This window comes from Rhagoletis zephyria, unplaced genomic scaffold, assembly GCF_001687245.7.
Source record: "Rhagoletis zephyria isolate East Lansing unplaced genomic scaffold, Rhagoletis_zephyria_1.1 Rzeph_scaffold_00798, whole genome shotgun sequence".
Classification (NCBI taxonomy): domain Eukaryota; kingdom Metazoa; phylum Arthropoda; class Insecta; order Diptera; family Tephritidae; genus Rhagoletis; species Rhagoletis zephyria.
The window spans coordinates 13,526-35,374 of record NW_016157882.1 but is presented as its reverse complement, the minus strand read 5'-3'; the positions used below and the strand labels follow the sequence as shown (position 1 = coordinate 35,374).

Here is a 21,849-nt window from a genome sequence, read left to right as displayed (position 1 = left end):
TGTAGCACCGCGAAATCAATACGCCTCTATGTTTTGTTAGCTGAGGGAAAGCTATTGCTCTAAAGGAGAGTTCCTTGATATCTAAGCCGTAAAAAAACACAATCACGGCATTTTTAGAGCATCTTTTGAGCCAATGCGCTATGGTCCAGAACACCAAGTTTGCGGCATAAACTCTGAAAATAAAGCTAGAACATTGAAAATTTGTACTAAGATGTAAAATGTCATCCAGATTTTCTTCCCAAAAAATAGTTAAGATCGCACCAGTGCCACACCCACATTTTCGGTAATCTGTGCTTTAGTTTCGTTAAAACCCAAGGACGCCTTGGCCGATTTGAATTATTATTATTTTTTGATTTGTTCGTTTAAATACCCGGATAGTTTAAAATATATACAAATAAAGAGTTGCCACCTGTTTCGAAAGTTTTGTTTAGTCAAATTGGATTAAGAAAGGATTTAAGAAAGTTTAATGGTGAAATATTTTTTAAGAGAAAAATGCTTGAAAAATTTAACTAAAGGCAAATTAATTTGCTAAGGTTAATGAAATATTACAAAATGAGTAATTATCATATGAAAGGTATTTAAAAAATATATCATTTAGCTATATTTTTCAATAGGTTAGTCACCTAAAGAGCTAAAACTAAAAGCATTAAAATTTTATGAAATATTACAAGTTGCAACCAAATGAAAAATTTTTGAGAAAGCTTTATTCTCACTATGGAAACAAATGTCTTTGTAGACGACGCAGAAAATTTTGTATGCTCACGGAAAAATATAGGCACAGAGAAGTTTTGGCAATGCATGCAAAATTTTTTATTTTAATTTATTTCCGGTAATTTTGTAAAATTAATTAATTTCTAAACTTTGTGTAAAACTCAGGAAAATTCAGTGAATTTTTAACTTTGTAATTCGATTTTTTAGAACTTTTTTGATTGTGTAGTTTGAAGTTTATAAGATCGAAATGATTTTTTTGCAACATACTGTCGCAAATTAAAATTGCCCTCACTGTCAACAGTAATGGATGCTGAAAATGGTAAATAATTTACAAGAAATCAGGAGAAAGCAGATATGTTTAGGATCAAATTAAAGGTAAGGCTTTCGCCTTTCACTTAAAATAAAACACATGGTGATCCCATTTAACTAAAATCAGTATTATAAAATGTAGCTAAATATTCTAAAATTGACACTAAAATCTTCGCATACTTAAACACTTATTTCGTACTAACCACAAATGTGTAATCATTATACACTGCCGGAACAAAGAATTGGCACTGGAAACTTTTCACAATATATGCAAAAATTTTTATTCTAAGATTTTTCCGTAAATTTTGTGTAAAAATATGGTTCATTCAACAAAAAACATAAGAACCTAATTCCTAAACTTTATGCAAATCTTGCGAAAATTCAGCAAATTTTCATCAAAATTTTCAACTTTTTATTCAGATATTTTAAGAGTATGTAGTTTTGCAGCCCATTAAATTCTAGAAACAAAAATCAAAGTTCGGAGCTAGTCAAAATTTGCATTGATTTTTGAGAATTTCTTTTGGTTGAAGGTGTTTTGCATTTTTTCCATATAAAGTATTTTCAATAAAAATTTTTTGTATGGAAGAGACTGCGTGAAAAAATATTTCCAAAAATCAATGGGAATTCCTACCTACTTAAAACTTGTACTTTCTTATAATAAAATTGATTGGGCTACAAATCTGCATATTCAAAAAAATTCTAAAAAATCTGATTAAAAAGTTGAAAATTTGTTTCGGCAGTGTATTTCAATAAACATACCTTCACTTTTTAACTGAATTGCATAAACAGTTCAATATTTCACCTTTATTAGCTCACTTTTTCACTTTTCAACCCAAAAATATATAAACNAAACCTAATTCCTAAACTTTATGCAAATCTTGCGAAAATTCAGCAAATTTTCATCAAAATTTTCAACATTTTATTCAGATATTTTAAGAGTATGTTTTGCAGCCCATTAAATTCTAGAAACAAAAATCAAAGTTCGGAGCTAGTCAAAATTTGCATTGATTTTTGAGAATTTTTTTTGGTTGAAGATGTTTTGCATTTTTTCCATATAAAGTATTTTCAATAAAAATTTTTTGTATGGAAGAGACTGCGTAAAAAAATATTTCCAAAAATCAACGGGAATTCCTACCTACTTAAAACTTGTACTTTCTTATAATAAAATTGATTAAGCTACAAATCTGCATATTCAAAAAAATTCTAAAAAATCTGATTAAAATGTTGAAAATTTGTTTCGGCAGTGTATTTCAATAAACATACCTTCACTTTTTAACTGAATTGCATAAACAGTTCAATATTTCACCTTTATTAGCTCACTTTTTCACTTTTCAACCCAAAAATATATAAACGCAAACAACAAACATATAGCAACGGTGCATAAAGATAGTTGACGCATGAAATAAAAAATATCTTCTTTGACAAACTAAAAATGTTGACAGATAACATTAAATTTTTTTTCCGTGTAACTAAGTTGAAAAATGAAATGAATTTTTCATGAACGGGTGAGTTTAAAAACCCTTCTTCAGTCAACATCGATGATATTTTACACTGTGCAAATAAATATTTCACTACAAGCACACCATTTTTTTTGGTTGATTTTTTTTTTTAGCCAATTCACTGCACCTTTTCTTTGTCTGCAGTGGCTCTTTCGGCGTTGAGTTGTGAATCACTTGTGTCAATATGTGTACAGTTTGTTATCAACAGCATCAGTGTTGTCAAACAAAGCGTAAAGCGTAAAGAAAAACAACAATAGCGATTCTTATCAGTAAAAAAAAAAAAAAAACAAAAGAAAGAAAGAACCATGTTAAGTCGAAAAACAACATTGAAAGCTGTTAACAACCATTAATTATGATTAGATTTAACAAATGCAGCAAAAGCAACAATAAAAGAAAATACAATTACCAAGAAGTTAAGAATTATCAGCGAACAGCTGTCATCAGCAAAAACAAAAAAGACTAAAAGTTTATACGCTTTGTCGAAAATTTACTGCAAGCAAAATTACAAAAGCAATTATCACAGAAAACGAGTAGAAGAGCTTAAATATATTTTACTTAAGTTCATACGAGTATATGCACTTGTGCATGTAGCATTTATTAAAATTTGCATTTTTGTAAATTTTTTTTTAGAATTTTTAAACGCATTTTTGTATGAATCCAATGCTTAGCTACTTATTATCGCTTTTATTAGCATACTTTTGCTTGTAATATTTTTTCTAATCTACTCGTGTAACACTTTGAGTGAGTACTGGTTTCTTTGATTCTTCTTATTCATTTCAAAACAAATTATCTGCTGCTATTTTTTTCTACTTCAGCTGCCGGTGCTTGGGGGGATTCTCCTGTTACCGTTTGTCTGTTGTTAACATAAAAACATAAATAATTTGGCATTGAATTTCATGTTATTATCTCAACTTACATTAAGTTGTGTTGACTAGAGTAAAAAAAACGCGTACCTGCGCGTATGTGTGCATAATTGTGGATATGTGTTGTTGTTGTTGCTAAAATGCTGATGCTGCATGTACTTATGCAAGTATCAACTATCAGTACCTCTATCTATTTGCGTGCCATCAGCTAGTATTGCGCTTGTGTTTCCTCATTCAGATGCGCATTGCTGCCGTTATCTGGTGTTTATGTATGTACTTACTCGAATATGTACATATGTATGTATGTAGTATATGGCCCTTTTATTTAATTATTTTTCTGTTTATTTAACTTGATTGTTNGCTATTTTTTTCTACTTCAGCTGCCGGTGCTTGGGGGGATTCTCCTGTTACCGTTTGTCTGTTGTTAACATAAAAACATAAATAATTTGGCATTGAATTTCATGTTATTATCTCAACTTACATTAAGTTGTGTTGACTAGAGTAAAAAAAACGCGTACCTGAGCGTATGTGTGCATAATTGTGGATATGTGTTGTTGTTGTTGCTAAAATGCTGATGCTGCATGTACTTATACAAGTATCAACTATCGGTACCTCTATCTATTTGCGTGCCATCAGCTAGTATTGCGCTTGTGTTTCCTCATTCAGATGCGCATTGCTGGTGTTTATGTATGTACTTACTCGAATATGTACATATGTATGTATGTAGTATATGGCCCTTTTATTTAATTATTTTTCTGTTTATTTAACTTGATTGTTTCTGTTAAATTCTTTATGCACTTCAGTTGAGTAAAGTGGGCCTTACAGTATTGGCCAATACAATAGCACCCCCATTTCAAAGTGATATTGTTTGCCACTCATGTTTATTTATTTTCAAGAATTTTCAATTAAAATAAAGTTCATTCTCTCACAAAACTCACATAAACTCGAGTTTAAAACTTTTTAAAAGACCGCAAAAAAGTGCAACAAATTTTCACCCAAATTTCAAACTTTTTTCTCAGAAGCGGTAGAATTTTTTTGAATACACAGTTGTATAGCCCATTCGATTTTAGTCTAATAATATGCAAGTTTCAAGTGGCTAAAAATTACAGTTAATTTTTTAGAATTTTTTTCGCCGAGGATGTTGCGGGTTTCTGCCATATAAAAATAAATTGTGTTTAGTCGTTATATGGAAGCAAATGAGACAAACAAAATTCTAAAAAATCAACGGTAATCTTTAGCGACTTGAAACTTGCACATTATTGGACAAAATTGAATGCGCTATAAAACTGTGTACTCAAAAAAATTCTAGAGCTTCTGAGAAAAAATTTTGAAATTTAAGGGAAAGTTTGTTGCACTTTTTTGCGGTCTTTTAAAAAGTTTAAAACATTGGTTTATATGGGTTTTGTTGGAAAATGAACTGTATTTTAATTGAAAATTCTTAAAAACAAATAATTAAACATAAGTGGCAAACAATATCGCTTTGAAAGGGGGGTGCTATAGATATGTCCAATACTGTATGTATGTAAATAAGATGATTATACCGATTGCTTTGTGTAAGAAATTGTTATAAAGATAAGATTTGTACTTCAAATCCATTTTATATTAAGTGGAAGCCTAAATCCAAGTGAGGCCAATGATTTCATACAGACTAATGTTAGTTATTGGCTTTTGTTCGGAGACACCAACATCAAAACTGTTTTCGCAATAAAGCTTTATTGAGAATCTTTTTAGGCATCCGCATTGTAATACTTCATTATAGTTAACTGGTTAATTTTAAGTAGGTTTTTAAACAGGTAACAGCCCCCTTTAAAAATATTTTCGAATTAAAGCATCCTCATACCTCTTTCTTAATACTGTATTTAAGTTATGGAAAAATAACATTTGGCTTTTTAACAGTTGGCAACCCTTTTAAAAATTTCTTCAAAACAATAAAGCTTTCCTTTGCGACCCATATTGTAATACTCCATTTAACTTATTAATAAATTTGATTTAACATTTTTTAAATTGGAGGCAATCATATAAAATATATTTTTTTAGTTAAACATTTTTTTTTATCTCCTTGGTTCGGCCATACCTAATGTACAATTTCGTTAAACTTATAATTTAAAATAAACTGAATTTTTTAAGCAGGTGGCAACCATGTTAAAAAATATGCTGTAGGTTAATCGAGGTCATAAGTTCTCTATGCTAAATTTTATCCAAGTAAAGAGCAACAAAGTTACTCACACGATCACCCACAAACCTTCTTAAAACATTTGTGATATTTTATTTAGCTTATCAACTAAAGCGATTTTAAACTCCTACGCTGCTAGCAACACTCGTAAACGATATTTACGATATAGATAAAGCTTTTTTAAAACATATTTCGTTTGATACTCAATTGAAATAATTTCGAACTTTTAAACAGGTGGCAGCCATCTAAAAATATTTTTAAAGTAAAGCTTTTTTAAACCTCGCTCGTTGAAATACATATCAAAATATTTCATTTAGCTTGTTAATAAAACTGATTTTAACATTTTGAACAGGTGGCAACATTCTTAAAAAAATATTTTACTAAACATCTGTTCCTGAACTGATTTCTTTTTACACCCACACTATTGTGATATTTGATTTAAATAATCAATTAATCAATATTAAATTTGTAACAGTTGGCAACTCTCTTAAAAAATACTTTCAAGATATATCGTTTTGGCATCCCTCTCGTTTGACACCCACACGGTTGTATTATTTTATTTAATTTTTTTAATTGATTGACTTTCACTTTTGAAAATGATGGCAACTTTCCTAAAAAATATCCCATATACTAATCTAGGTTACAGACTATTTGTGCGCCAAATTTTATTGAAATCCGTTTAGCCATTTTAATGTGAAAGAGCAACAAACATACTCACACACACACTTACAAACTTTCACATTTACATATATTATAGGATTAACCTTAGCATTCCTTCGCTCCACTTATTGTTAGCAAGGAACGTACAATAGGGCGGGAAAAAATCGTTACGCACTTTTTTTTTAATATTGGAAAGCCACTGCTAAGGCTAAGCACCCAAATAAGATCATTACTTGGCAGTGAAATACTTTTCTAACTCTTTGACCCGGTATATAGATCTACCTAGAATTTATTACACGCGTTGATTTCCCCTCAATAAATTATTGTAGAATTTTTAATATTTTGTTTGGTTATTGAATATAGTTGATTCTTAATATTGTCAGGCATAATGTTTAAAAAATTATTCGTTCAATAATCCAGTGGCTTAAGAAAAAGTTGGTGTTAATTGCAATTAATTGCAAAAAAAAACCAGCTTGGCCATGGCGGCACATTTAAAAACATTAAGAACTTTAGAATTAATGACACCTTATAATTTAGTAATTACACAGGCATTCTTTTTCCTTCATTCAAAAATGCTCTATGTATACATGTACCTATGTATGTATATATATGCATCTAAATTCCCATCACTCATTCCGAAAAAATCGTCTACACTGGTGAAATAACTCTTCCCGTATGTGAAAGAAGTTAATTGGATTAATTTTAACAAAGAACAAGAAAAATTTTTAAGACAAATTAGTACAAGCGTGAACTGTTTCTGAACTGAAGTCACTGCACTGTAGGCGATTTTTGACCGTTTAATGATATTAAACTGTAACTGAATCGGTAAAGATGTTACAGAGAAGTGTGTAAAGCAAAAAAATAAAAATTTTTGCAGAAATGACAAGAGTTGCTCAATGAAAAATTAATAGCCAAAGGAATGCAAAAAATATTTTTTTTTTTTAACAGTTCACGCTTTATGATCATTTCGAATCGAAAAAATTTATTGTTGTCTAAACGTTAGGCGATTTATATCAACCTCATTTTTTAATCTCGTCAATTTAGCAACAATTGACTGGCTGACTACAAAACAATGCATTCTCATTTCTTTTTGGTATAAACATATGTATATAGCTTAACTATCAGTTGGTCCTTTATAACGTAGTGTAACCACGATTAAGGTGCCAAGAAGGACATCGTTAAGCGTCTCCGATAAAAATATGTTAATAATCAGGGTTAGAATTTTAAACTTGAAAAAAGGCAAAATGAGCTTTGAAATAAGGCAAACAAAGACCACATTATTTTTTTAGTTTTGTTATGTACATACATACATACCTTTATGTGCATGTCCATTAAATATATAAAAGAATACATATAGTGGTCAAAAAATTATAGCAGAACCACTTTTTGCCAAGTTTTAACGTATTATTTTTGTGGTTGGCTTCTTTTTTAAATAAAAATATAGTTCATTCTTTAACAACACCCGTGTAAGTCCAAGCTACCAACTTTGTGCAATATTAAAAAATTCAATAAACTTTCGTACAAATTTCGAGCTTTTTTGAAAATTCTAAAAAAATCAACCGTAATTTTTAGCTATTTGAAACTTGTATTTTATTCTACTAGAGTACAGTGGGCTACAAAACTGCATACTCAGAATTTAATTAAAAAACTCGAAATTTTTACGAAAATTTGATTTTGATTTTTTTTTAAATTCCATAAATTTTTAAGGCAGTGTCATTCGATGCATTTTTATATTAGGCTATTGGTACAATATAAAAAAAATTGGGACAATTTTTTTTTAGTCAAAAACTTGGTGCAATACAGCAATTTCTATAGCAAAATTTCAACAAATCATTTTTCGTGATTGCGACAAAGAAAAATATTTGGGTATTCACACAATTGGGATACGATTTGCGCTAAATTTCGGCAAATACTCAACTGCATTAAAACTTGTATTTATACGGATGTTGTTAAAGAATGAACTATAAAAAACTAACCAAAATTAAATAACAACAAAAATAACGAAAAAAATCTTGGCACGGCCATGATGACATTTACCATTTTTTGCAAAAAATCCCAAATTAATTTGTAGTTTTTACTTTTTGGACTACTACTTTTGGACCAGTAAGTTCCCGAATAAAAATGTCCCACGAAGGATTTCGAAAACAGCACGAAATATTCCAAAAAAATCCAGAAAGCACGAAGTCGTTTCGAAAGTCTCAAAAATTTCCAAATATTCCTGAAAAATCCGGCAAAAATTCCGAAAACTCTTACACGAAGTACACCAAAAGGTCAAAAAAAAAAACCAAACGCAAAATGCCTTAAAAAAAACGCGAAAAAAGAAAATAAATTAAAGTCCAAAATAATCTTAAAAGTTTCCGAAAAAATCCCGAAAAATAAATAACGGAAAATTTCGAAAACTCTCGACTATTTTTTTTTTGTTTTAGTGACCTACAGTTATTGATTAGTCTCGAAGGTTCTGAAGTTCCCCCTTAAATCCCGAAAGCTACCAAAAAATAAAACATAAAGTGTAACGAGGAGCACCGAAGAAATTCCAAAAGTGAAACATAATGAACCCCAAAAAGATCTGAAAAATAATAAGTGGTCTCTTGAAAATTCAATGATAGTGAATCTGAAAAAAAAACGCTACAACATTTTCACTTTTTTTTTATTTCAAAATCATAAAAAAGGGCCTAATCATAGTCTCTAGGCATTAAACGTCTGATTAATTCTTCGCTGAGCAACTTAATTCATCATTTAGTCCATTCTGCCGTTTTAAACTCCGACTTAAGAAAGATCATGGCGTTCCATAAGTGAGTTCAAGTAACTTAATGCGATGGAGTTTTTTCAAAATAAGTTTCCTTTCGAAGATAAATTTCCAAAAATTGCGCAAAGCTTTCGCTAAGTCAAAGCTTTTTGAAGATTTCGAGGATTATACATTTTTGTTTGTAAAAACAATTTCGCAATACTTCAAACGAGAAGCAGCTAAATGGCCATAAACCATTTCTAAGCCACCGAAGGCTACTCAAATTTCAGCAACCAAACACAAAATGCAAAAACCAGAAGAAAAAAGTATATATAAAGAAGATAACAACCAGTAAAACGAAAGACAAAAGGCACAAACTCGTGCACATCGCACAGCTAAAGAAAGCCAACGTCAAGCTATCGCCAAGAACTGACCTCTGCTTTCAAACCATTTGCTTTATTTTTATTTTTATTTTCGCTGCCATATTGTTACTGCTAACCTTTGAAAGCAACAACAAAAGCAATAAGGCAGCACATAACAGCATTTTGCAGTCATCGAAGCAGCAGCAGCAGCAGCAGCAACTCGGCCAATCGATTTCTTTTACCTTCGCTTGCTTACATTAACCACAGATGAATCTCTGCCTTTTCTTTTGTTCCTGCCACTTCTTCTTTAGGCTTTTTTCTTATTCTACATTTTTGCGAATCTGCTTTTAGCATCTTTTCATTATCAATATTTGCCGCTGCCGTTGTTGCCACTGTGCTCAATTGCGGTCATACGCGGACCTCCTTCATACATACAGGCTGAGAAAGAAGATTTGTGGAGCTCTTTGAGAGAGACCTGCTACCGATTTGGTTGCTTTTGTTTTTGTCATATTTTTTTAACGATCCTTTGCAGTGTGATTTGTCTGCTGATTGAATGTGTCCGCGACTGCATGCAGTTCTTTTGCTTCTGCTTGAACTCGAATTTTCGCTGCGCTATTTATGGCTTGCATGAAATGGCTAAATTTTTGCACGACAGCATTGCTTGGGTAACTAGTGATGTGATTTTGAGTAAATATTTTCCAAACTAAATTGGTTGTTTTTTAAGAAAAGAACATGTAAAAATTACCAAAGCTCTCCTTTCTATTTCAAATAATTCTTTGTATTCTATTTTTTACAGGTACATATTCTGAACACGAATACTTGAATATTTGCATATGCCTGAGATTTTTTATAGATATAATTTTTTTAAGCTAGTTTGTATGTTTAAATTTTCATGCTTTTTTCCGCATTTGTCTTCAAATTCATGCTCCTTACGCTCCAATTATTTCTTGTGGTTGAGTGTTTTTTTTTGTTTTTTTTTTTGTGTAAAGGAAAATGAACTGGCAAAGTGAGTATTTACGTGTCCCTTGCTGTGCTGGCGCTACTTGCCTGTTGTCGTTGTTGTTGCTGCTGTTTTTGTTGCTAGTTGTTACTTCCAACTGGCAGTCTTTAATTTGGGTACTTTCTTGATTTGTTGCTATTTGTTTCTTACAGCTTTTTGTTATATTTTTTTTTTTTTAGTTTCACTATACATACTTAATGTAGTTTTTCTCTGACTTTTTATTTTTTGCTGTCACTGCTGCAAACTGGTTTTAACAGTTGACTTAAAATTGCTGCCAGCAATGTTGTTAGTAGCTTTTGCCTTCGTTTTTTTATATTTGTAGTAGCGCGTGCATGTTGTACTCGTATTTGCTTATGGCAATGGCTGCTTTAAATTTTGTACCCTTTTCGCCTTGGTTTTTGCTTGGTTTTACCTTTTTACTTAGGGTTTATTTACTAATTTAGTTTCAGGCCGCTGGTCTGTAGCCATTGTTTGTGTCTTTCTTATTTTAAAGTTTAACTGAAAGTTTAAGTCAGTTCGTGCTTATGTACCTGCCTACTTACGTATGTATATAAGTATGCTCCCTTTTGTTTGCTCATAAGTGTTTTCGATTTGACGCTTAACCCTTCATTTATTTTCCAATCCTTAGGCTAAAGCAAAGGTGTGAGTGAATGTGAATATCTATAACTGCCATTTGTTGTTGCTGTTAGTCGCTATTTGTTGATTAATAATATGTATTGGTAAAACATAAAATATATTCTCTTCTTCAGGGACATGACCTCTCAAGTTCGAAAAGTGCTAGTATTTGAAGTTTTATTCTGACGTGTCTTGGAGACAAGAGAAGCGCATTTTGTTCAAGTTTAAAGCTTTGTAAAATAAAAAAAATAAAAGACTTATTTTATTTAAATTAAAAAAAAAAAAATAACTAAAAAAGTTCAGATTCCAGACATACTCAGTAGCTGCGTGAAATTTTTTAATTTTTTTAATGAAAAAATGATAATTATGTATTGTTGCTTTTTTTTAATGCGTAGATTTTTTTAATTAGTAAAATTTGTTTTATGTTGTTTACACAAATAAATTCGCAAATTGCCCTAAAAACACAACAAAATTAAAAAAAATGCGCGGAAAAAAATTAAAAAAATAAAATTTTTCCTATGTATCTTTTGTTGTTAAAAATTATTATTTTTGTTTTATTTTATTATTTAACTAAGTTTAAAAAAGGTATTTGCTACTAGCACTCCCCAATTATTGTAAGGCAATGATTGATCACATTTTTCTATGTAATAAGTAGTAAGTAGTAAGTTTAAATATTATACAAATATATTTTTGAATCCTCACTTTAAAATTTTTGAAATTTCGCTCGTGGATTTTATTTAGTTTGCTTATTTAAGTAGGTGCAACATTTTCTTTGGGCTTTTTTGATACTCTTAAATGTTTTCTCAAATAGAACAGTCTAAAATTTTGTTACATTTATTTTAAAAATATCGTAAAAAATTTAAAAAAGCTGCTCTAATTTTAATGTAGAAGAAACTTAAAAAAAGTTACCCGAACATATTTTTCTACTAATGGAAATAGGCAGCATTTTATTTGAAAAATAAAAAATAAATTTTTCCTATTTCAGTTTTTAATTTTTATAATGTTATTTTTATTTTATTCTGCAAAGTTTTAAAATTACGTACATACATAAATATGAAAATTTTTGGAATTTTTCTTAAATTTATATTTCAATTTGGTTTTTGGAATTTTCTTTGGTTTACTTATTTAGTTCAATTAATTTTTAAGCTGGATATATGTATGTATGTATTTGTCAACTTTTTCTTCACTAGTTTTTAAATTTTTCTATTTCAGTGTAAAAACTTAAAAAAATTACGTAATTAACAAATCTTTGTGGTACTTATGTAAATGTTTTATTTTATATTATTTAGTTAAGTAAAAAATTATATAAATAAATTGGTCGGAATTTTTAATATATTTTCGAAATTCTTTACCTTCTTACTCAAGATAGAATAGCTTCTAATTTTTTTATTTTTTCAGATTTTTTAAATATGTACATTCATTATTCCCAAAGTTTCTTTGAATAGTATTTAACCAGGATTAAAGACTTTAAAAGCCTCACACAGGTACGCATACTGAGATCGCATTAAGGCTGTGAAAGATGCCAGTTTATGACGCAAGAAATTATGATTTTCTAGGAGATTGGTACATTTGGATTTCTGCAAAGCAAAACCGTGCGGTGTTACATATAAATTTGTGCACTAAGATCTTTTTAACTTTAATTAAGGAGCTTGAATTCATCTTGGCTAAACTGTATTACGCACTAATTATCAGAACAAAGAAGGTATTTAAAGTCGCAATTATTTTGCTCTAGAAGTCAATTAACATACATTCATATATATGTATGTACATATGTGAGAACTGTACTGTTGCTTTGAAATATAATCCTTTAGTAAAACAACATCCCCACACCCACAATTACTTACATACATACATATGTATATTGGCATAAGTAAATACAAACAAGTTAATGCTGGCTGGTGTGAAAGTCTCATTCAATAAACAAAAACAAAATATATGTATGTGTACAAAGTATTAAATGATTATTGGCATATTTTGCACTCTGTCTCGCTCTTTTCATATTCTCCGCAAAAGCTGCTAAATTTCAATTTAAAAATCACTTGCTATTCATTTGAATGGACAACTGTGAAAGTTATCATTTTATTTATGCAAACCGGTAAATTTATAGAGACTTTAAGCGTTTGTTTTATTTTGCGTGTATGTATGTATGTAGATATGTAAATGCATGCTTACATATAAACAATCCTATATTAATATGTATGTTTTACGTAGTTATATTATTGAATACCTATAGCTTGTTCGTAAATTTTCGCCAATATTCTTTTGTGGATATGTTAATTTTTGCATATTTTATGGATCCTGTCACTTTGAATCAAATAAAAAAAAAAAAACAAAAGAATTACTGAAAACGTAAAAATTGTCGCGTAGCTCAGTTGCTTACTTATATTATTTATAAATAAAATGCTGCTTTCATTTGTTGTTTATCTCTTTTTGTAGCATTATAAAGCGCTTTAGTTTTTAGCCGCTTCTTTTGTTAGCTTAAAATTAGGCATATAAGAGAAATCCGTTCGCTTTTGTCATCTCTATAAAAAGAAAATGTGTTATTGGTGGGATTATATGACTTCTACTGTGACCTTAAACTAATGTGCTAGAATTTGAAGCAATTAAGTAATATGGGTTCAGTACGGGGTTCTTTGTGTGCGTACCCAACAAAGTTAAACCACCCTAGCCCAAGCCAACCTTCCTGCTACCTTTCGTAAAAAAGCTAAAAGTCCCAGAATTCTACATCTATTATAGAGAGTTCTAAAAAAGTGTTGTTCTACAGAAAATAGAAGCAGATTTCAGTTGTAGCAGCTGTTCAGGACTATTTAGGAAATGCTCAGGAGGAAAAATTGGTTTGACCTCGCATAGGCCAGATACTCACCGCGTACGTTAAGCTCAACTAATGGTAGGCCTAGAAAACGAGCTGTTTTGACGGCGTCCTACTAAAGGGGAAGAGATGTTTGTTGAGTGCTTTTAAGGTGGGAATTGAAGATGATGGTTATTGTCATTCAGATGTAGGACATACGTTAGGGTCGAAACTGGATAATTAGAAGTTTAACCTGTTCAAGTATCTAGCCCGTAGTTGCGGCATTCACGGCGCGAGAGTCGGTGAATTTGGTGGTAGCTTCTCTGTCTCTTTAAATTTTGATCGAATTTTGAGTGCATGGTATAAGAACATAAAGCATTGATTGGAGCTAACTTAAAAAAGTAAGTATTTTTTAAGTTTTATAAGCTTCGTCACAATTCAGCAGCCTGACTGACTGACTGTTTCCACAGACCAACATAAGTTTCGGGACTTTCAAATTTGTTAATGTTTTCCCAGTTGGGAGGAATGTTCACAATAAATTTTTATATGGAAGAAATCAGTAACTTCTTCCAAAAAAAAAAAAAAAATCTAAAAAATCAACGGTAATTGTTAGCAATTTCAAACTTGTACTCTATTGTACTTGCATTTTTGTTGATTTTTTTTTTTAATATTGCACAAAGTTTGAAACTTGGATTTTCATGTTTTTTTTTTTTTTAGAAGAAACTATATTTTTATAAAAAAAAAAAAGAAAATGAAATATAAAAAAAAATAATTTGTTAAAACTTGGAAAAATGTGGTGCAGCTATAATTTTTTCGACCACTGTATATTAGGAGTAATAACCGGCTAGCAGCTAAAAAAAGTCTCAATCTTAAATTAGTCTCAGGGAAATAAGTAAGTGATTTGTATGCAAGAAATCATTTTAGACTAGAGATAACAGATCGAAACACAATAAAATTTTAATCGATTCGAATCGAATTGAAAATNGGTCTCAGGGAAATAAGTAAGTGATTTGTATGCAAGAAATCATTTTAGACTAGAGATGACAGATCGAAACACAATAAAATTTTAATCGATTCGAATCGAATTGAAAATAAATAATCAATGCAAGAAGAAGTTGTCAAAACATAAATCGATCTCCCAAATCGATTCATATATGTATTTTGTTAAATAACGTTTTTTACTTAATTTTTTTAAAGAAAAAAATATTGCGGGCTGACCAACACTGAAATCACGAAAATTTATTGTAAGTAATTTTTAAAACATGTACTTATTGCTATATGCTAAATGCTATCAGGTAGCTGACAATCCGTAATTACTTTTGAAATAACATGAATGTGAGATTTTTAATTTTTTCATTTTTGTGTTCCCTTATTTTATATTTTACTCTTAAGAAAAAAATTTGGGAGTAAATTGTAATTTGGAACATATTTTTTTTTGTTTATGGAAGAAAATGTGCATAAAAAATCGCAAAAAATCAAAGTTAAGTCCTAGCATCTTTAAATTCAATGGACTACTCACATTTATTTATATAGATTTATTTTCAAGAAGCTTTCCTGAAGTGCGGAAATAGAGAGAGAGGCAGGTCACTAAATTCTTTGGTCTTTGTTAATTTTTTGTACTAGCCTCAAATTCACAATTTTTTTTTAATTTTATAGATTTCATTAAAATGCATCGAATGTGGACAAATCGAATGTCGATTCCCAATTTTTTTTACATCGATTCAAGGATCGAATCGGAGCTAAAAAGCTACAAAAAATCGAATCGAAAAAAATCGATTTGAAAATAGGCATTTCTATTTCAGATCCGTCGCTTGGCTCCATTATTAAACTTTTTAATATTTCAACCCACAATTCAAACACACATTCATTCGTAATTCACAAATATTGTCCTATGACCATAGCAATAAAAAATGCAATCCAACCCAAACTTACCTTTTTAAAAACGTTGCAGCCTAACTCCTTGCTATTAGCGAGTTGACGATAAAAATCTGCAAAACCTTTTCTTTGCTCACAAACGAATTCTACACAAAATTGTGTCACCGATCATGTTTTATTCAATACCATACAACTTAAAGCAGTTTCACTAAAAAAAAAAAAGGCCATTAAACACACAATTTCGCCCACTGTCTCTCACACTTTTTCCTGCAACTATGCGTCCGAAACTTTGTTATTCAATTTGCCTTCGTTGTTGTTTTTCCTGCTACGTTTTTTCCTTTGCTGAATTTCTAGAATTTTTCACGTAACGGCTTTTCCACGTACTTTTTTTTCGCACTTTAAATGCCGCCAATTGCGCTTTTTTGTTGCAGTCGTAATTCTGTTTTTTGTGTTGTCCTTTTTTTGTAGTTTTTCGTCGTTGGTTTGCCAAGTTTGCCAATGCTGGTTTTGTTACCACTTTTTATGGTTTGTTGCTGTTGCATTTGTTGTTGTTGTTGTTGTTGCTGTTACAGTCGCGCAGTTCGCTAATATATGTGTGTATTTTAACGATTTTTATAGCCAATAATAAACCAAATACACGCGAAACAAAGACAAAAACGTGCTGAGAGTTGCGGCGGATTGCAGCTGCAATGCTGGGCGCGAAGAAGAAGAAGAAGAAGTAGCAGCAGCAACCAACACCAATGCCAAACTACTAAGGCACTTCTTCAACGACGACAGATGGAGTTAAAAAAGTAGGAAATGCAGCAGGCGAATTGCGCACGCAAAAAAGTGGTTTGAGTTTGTTGATGTTGTTGTTTTATGTGTTGCACTTTTTATTGTTATTGTCTTACTATACATACAATCAAGGGGCGGCGTAGTGCGCGGCGGCGGCGGGCGCGTCAAAAACACAGTCGGACATTTAAGTCTTGTATCAAAAGGAAACTCGTTTTTGAATGCGTTTTGTTATTGGCTACTTTTTATTATTTTTCGTTGTATGAATTTGTTGTTGCAATAGCATTTGTTTGGCAGTCACAAATTTAAGCAGTTGATTTTTTTTCGTTTTTCTTACTCGCTGCTGCTTAGCAGTTGTTTCTCATCGTTTGCATTAATTAAAATAAACAGAAATATTTGAAATTTTTTCAAAATGTTATTCATATTCACAACAAATTGTGTGCCTCTAGCGTTTGGGAGACTGAAATAATTTATTTATTTTTTATTTATTTATTCAACAATCGTCCTCTTCTGCTCGTCTAATTTATATAGACTTGTAGAATTTCACAAATTTTCTTTCGCACAGTTACGAGTACATACATATTTCCATAAACTTAATTTTTTCTTCACATTTTTTGCGCACAGCATTCCATTTGTAAATTTAGAATTTCACAAAAAAAAAACAAATTGGTTTTTTTTTGCCAACTGGTCTTCAGTTTCAATTCATTCTATGTACTTCTGTGGACACACACTCCATCCACACATAGCGTTTTTAGGCAACTAAATGCTTGACTTTTCATTCTCTTCACCGTTGCTTTTCTTCCGTATCGTCTTACCAACTCGGCCAACAGTCGTCGAAGAACTGAAATGTCTCGCACAAAGCTAAGTTGAAACCCGAGAAACAATACATGCGCGTGTATGTGAACGTATGTATATGTAATGCAAGCGCATTTCAATGCATACATACATTGTCTTACCAGCTGGCTCGAGTGCTATTTTCTGATTGTGTCTGGTTGTTGTTGTTGTTGTCTATACCTTTGTGGCTGCAGCACGCGTATATCTTTTCGAGCAGCATGCAATGCACAATTTACACAGATACACACACTCACACACACATATGTACATACTCGTACAAGTATGCCAACCAGAAATCTCACCTGTGTGCCGTATCCGTCAGTTGCAGTTAGCTCAGTTAGCGCTCAGCTGCTCAACAACTTGTACTCAGGTAAATTTTCCTCGCTCAGCGTCTTCGCATTTGTCCTATACATCTACATACAGTGACGCTCACCTAAATAGCACACTTTTATTTTTTTACAATATTCACAATATTTTACATGATAAATTTTTTTGGTGGATTTTTTTTATGTAGTAGATTCTATAACATAAGCTATATAAGTCAAGGTTTAAAATTTTCAAAAAAATTTCATAACAATTTTAAATTTTTTTCATATTCTTGAGAAACTTATTTGGTATGCAGTTTTGTAACTCAATCAATTTTGAAAATTCGAAAAAGTCGCTTTGATTTTCAAGAATTTTTTTTGTCGAGAGTATTGCGCATTTGCTTCCATATAAAACTAGATTTTGTTTACGCGTTATATTTGAGAAAATGCGCAACACACTCGACAAAAAAAAAATTTTCAAAAAACAACCGGATTTTTCAGAAATTTCAAACCTGAACATTATTGTACTAAAAATGAATGAGCTACAAAACTGCATACCCAAAAAGTTGAAAATTAGGCTGACAATTTTTTTATTTACATTTCCCTGAACTGTACAAAAAGTTTTAAACTTTGACTTATATGGTTTATATTATGGAATCTACTATATTTTTATAAAAAATTAACAAAACAAAATGTATGTATCACCTAAAATAGTGTGAATATTGTAAAAAATAAAAGTGTGTTATTTAGGTGAGCGTCACTGTATCTACAGGTATTATATATTTATTTACTTTTACTTTACTTGTACCTTATACGTTATAAACTATTCGCCATGGTTACCTATTTGGTGAGCGTGAGCGCCAGTTTTTTTGAATTACTTTGTGCTATTGCAGAGCGTGTTTTCTACTAGAGCTACTTCTTATTCTCTGTTGTTAAGTAAGTCACTGAGTAAACATTTATTTACTGCTCCGGGGGAATTTTTCGTTTGTATGGGGATTTTGTACTTTATGGCATTACTGGCTGACGGTGAGAATATGCAAATATGTGGTCTGCAAATGATTAAGCACTGCTAGCAGGTGTATAGGGTTACCAGGTATGCAAATGCGTGAGAAAATTATATTTCGGTAATTTGGTTTTTTTTTCAAACGTAAGTGACTTTTCTTTGATAAGCAAAAAATATTAGAGCTTCGAGATTGTATTTATTTCCTAAATAAACTCAAAGCTAAGCTATTCGAACTTTCTTTAGCCAGGGAGCTCTTGTGCTTCTGGCTCCGCCATTTATAGTACGTTGGTTAGAGAGCCATCCTGATTCATAGCGCAAACATGCCGGCACTCGTTGGTATTACTGAAAGATTACTGAAGAAAAGCAACTTAATTATGAAATATTCATCAGAATGGTAGGCACAGTGTTTTCAGCCAATTCAGCCTCACGTTTGCTAGGATGTGGCCAACTGTCTCCTTGGAGTGTGGATTCCTTTCAACTAAGGCCGATGTTATTAAAAGTTATGCTAATGAGCCAAGCCCTCGGGAGACAATCGTGAGCTTGTGTGCATATCTTTGCTCAATCCTACCAAAGCTCTGGGCTAATGTAAGTCGTCAGCATTCCATATTTGTCTGATTATTTCGGTAATTCTGCTCTTTATTTCACTGAGCAAAGTATCCAAAACACGTTTAGTGCCGAGACCCACCTCGCTAGTTTATCCGTATGTCCCTATAAACTGTGAACTAGGCTAGGGCTATTTCCATTAAATCAGGAATTGCGGCCAACTTCTTCCGTAATTACCTTCGTTATCAGAAAAAATGTTTAATTGCGTTCCAGCGAGGGGTTTTTTCTTGGGACGTTGTGGTAGCTCACTACCCGCAAGTGGTGCAACAAAACTAGGATAAGCCTATTTACTTCTCGCCCCCTCTCTCTAAGGTGCAAAAGGCGTTTAAAATTTTCTTCCAGCAAGGGTATACTATTTTATGTGCTTTAATGCCTTCGTTCCAAAAAACGTTTCCGCCGTCGGCAAAACGTATAACAGTCCGGCTGGCGAAAAGATAGCTTCAAATTGAGTTTTTCAATCAAGATCGCTGTACCTTTGGGCTATTTGTCAAAACAGTTACTCCCACTGAGTACTGGGCTGAATTTGGAATCCAACGAGGCTAGCAAATTTCGCGTGGCGTTTGTGGATGCTCCAGATAATTAGTATAATATAATCGATAGTCAGGGCTTTTATATCAATTGTAAGTCTTTTTAGAATGAAGCCTGTAATCGGTCAGATTATAGACGTGTCCATTAATTTATAACCCTCGGCCTCAGTCCTCATCTATTGCTGCATAAAATACCACGGAGGCGTTTCTTTCTCGGTTAAATCTGCGCTCAAGAGTCACTCCAAAGTCACAGCTTTCTGCCTGATTGATCCAGTTCTTTACCTTTGAGTTTAGGTTGGTAAATGGGATGATTTGCTCTTGTTTGATAAGATAACACCGGCACACAAAAAAAGTGGTCTGTGCATTTAACCAGACCCACCTACCGAGATGTATTTCTACCCACTGAATCCGAATTTGCTATCCGGTTCCCTCTTCCCCCACCAAAATTTAGGGTAAATTGTGAATTGTTTGCCTTTTTCTCGCAATTTACTCGAAATTCAGCGGATCGAGGTCCTTGGGCGGAGGTTGGTCTGGTTAAAAGCACACACCACTTTTTGTTTTTTAATAATATAATAAACACACCTTTAAATGCAGTCTCTTATATTGTTTACGTTGAAGAAATTACGATTGATTTCTCATACTTGTGCTCGTGATTGTATTGATATTTCCCTATTCAACTACACATAGGACCTCAATAAAGGCTATGGAGTAGCTTTTTGTTTCCAGCCAGTACAGTCTATCCGGAGGAAGTGACCTCTATAATTTTTATCGCGTCCTCTCTGGTTGTGGAGAAGTGATAAACTAACGGCAGTCCAAGCCCGTTTGCCGACGTCCCTCGAGAGCTGCCATGAGCTAGCGCTGTGTGAAACAAGAGTGTAGAATTAATCCGAAGGAACTAGCAGCGCAGACTGCCTTGAAATGTTATCCGAAGCTTTTCCTTTTTTTGATTTGATGATACCGTGGCCAATAGAGGCAGAGATTAACGGCTGAATTATTACAAAACATAACTTATGAGCCTTTCGTCACGTAGAGTTGCGGAGTCTATCTGCGTCCAAATAACGAAGCGATCAAGTACAGCAAATCATTGAACTATTTTTAATATATTCATCAACTCCAATTGATAGCATNTATTTGTCCTATACATCTACATACAGTGACGCTCACCTAAATAGCACACTTTTATTTTTTTGCAATATTCACAATATTTTACATGATAAATTTTTTTGGTGGATTTTTTTTTTTTATGTAGTAGATTCTATAACATAAGCTATATAAGTCAAGGTTTAAAATTTTCAAAAAAATTTCATAACAATTTTCATTTTTTCATATTCTTTAGAAACTTATTTGGTATGCAGTTTTGTAACTCCATCAATTTTGAAAATTCCGAAAAGTCCCTTTGATTTTTAAGAATTTTTTTTGTCGAGAGTATTGCGCATTTGCTTCCATATAAAACTAGATTTTGTTTACGCGTTATATTTGAGAAAATGCGCAACACACTCGACAAAAAAAAATTTTCAAAAAACCGGATTTTTCAGAAATTTCAAACCTGAACATTATTGTACTAAAAATGAATGAGCTACAAAACTGCATACCCAAAAAGTTGAAAATTAGGCTGACAATTTTTTTATTTACATTTCCCTGAACTGTACAAAAAGTTTTAAACTTTGACTTATATGGTTTATGTTATGGAATCTACTATATTTTTATAAAAAATTAACAAAACAAAATGTATGTATCACCTAAAATAGTGTGAATATTGTAAAAAATAAAAGTGTGTTATTTAGGTGAGCGTCACTGTATCTACAGGTATTATATATTTATTTACTTTTAAGAGGGGGTTTCGTCTGCTTGTACCTTATACGTTATAAACTATTCGCCATGGTTACCTATTTGGTGAGCGTGAGCGCCAGTTTTTTTGAATTACTTTGTGCTATTGCAGAGCGTGTTTTCTACTAGAGCTACTTCTTATTCTCTGTTGTTAAGTAAGTCACTGAGTAAACATTTATTTACTGCTCCGGGGGAATTTTTCGTTTGTATGGGGATTTTGTACTTTATGGCATTACTGGCTGACGGTGAGAATATGCAAATATGTGGTCTGCAAATGATTAAGCACTGCTAGCAGGTGTATAGGGTTACCAGGTATGCAAATGCGTGAGAAAATTATATTTCGGTAATTTGGTTTTTTTTTCAAACGTAAGTGACTTTTCTTTGATAAGCAAAAAATAT

At 31.8% G+C, this 21,849-nt stretch overlaps 1 protein-coding gene across 1 annotated transcript in view; it reads right to left on the bottom strand.

The window, feature by feature from the left end:
• Positions 1-17,178, bottom strand: part of LOC108361579 (serine-rich adhesin for platelets-like) — a 151,218-nt gene extending 134,040 nt beyond the window's left edge. The window contains exon 1 of the mRNA XM_017614220.1: positions 15,638-17,178. The gene's annotated coding sequence lies outside the window, so the exon portion shown is untranslated. The remainder of the gene's footprint in view (positions 1-15,637) is intronic.
• Between the last annotated feature and the right edge of the window lie 4,671 nt (positions 17,179-21,849).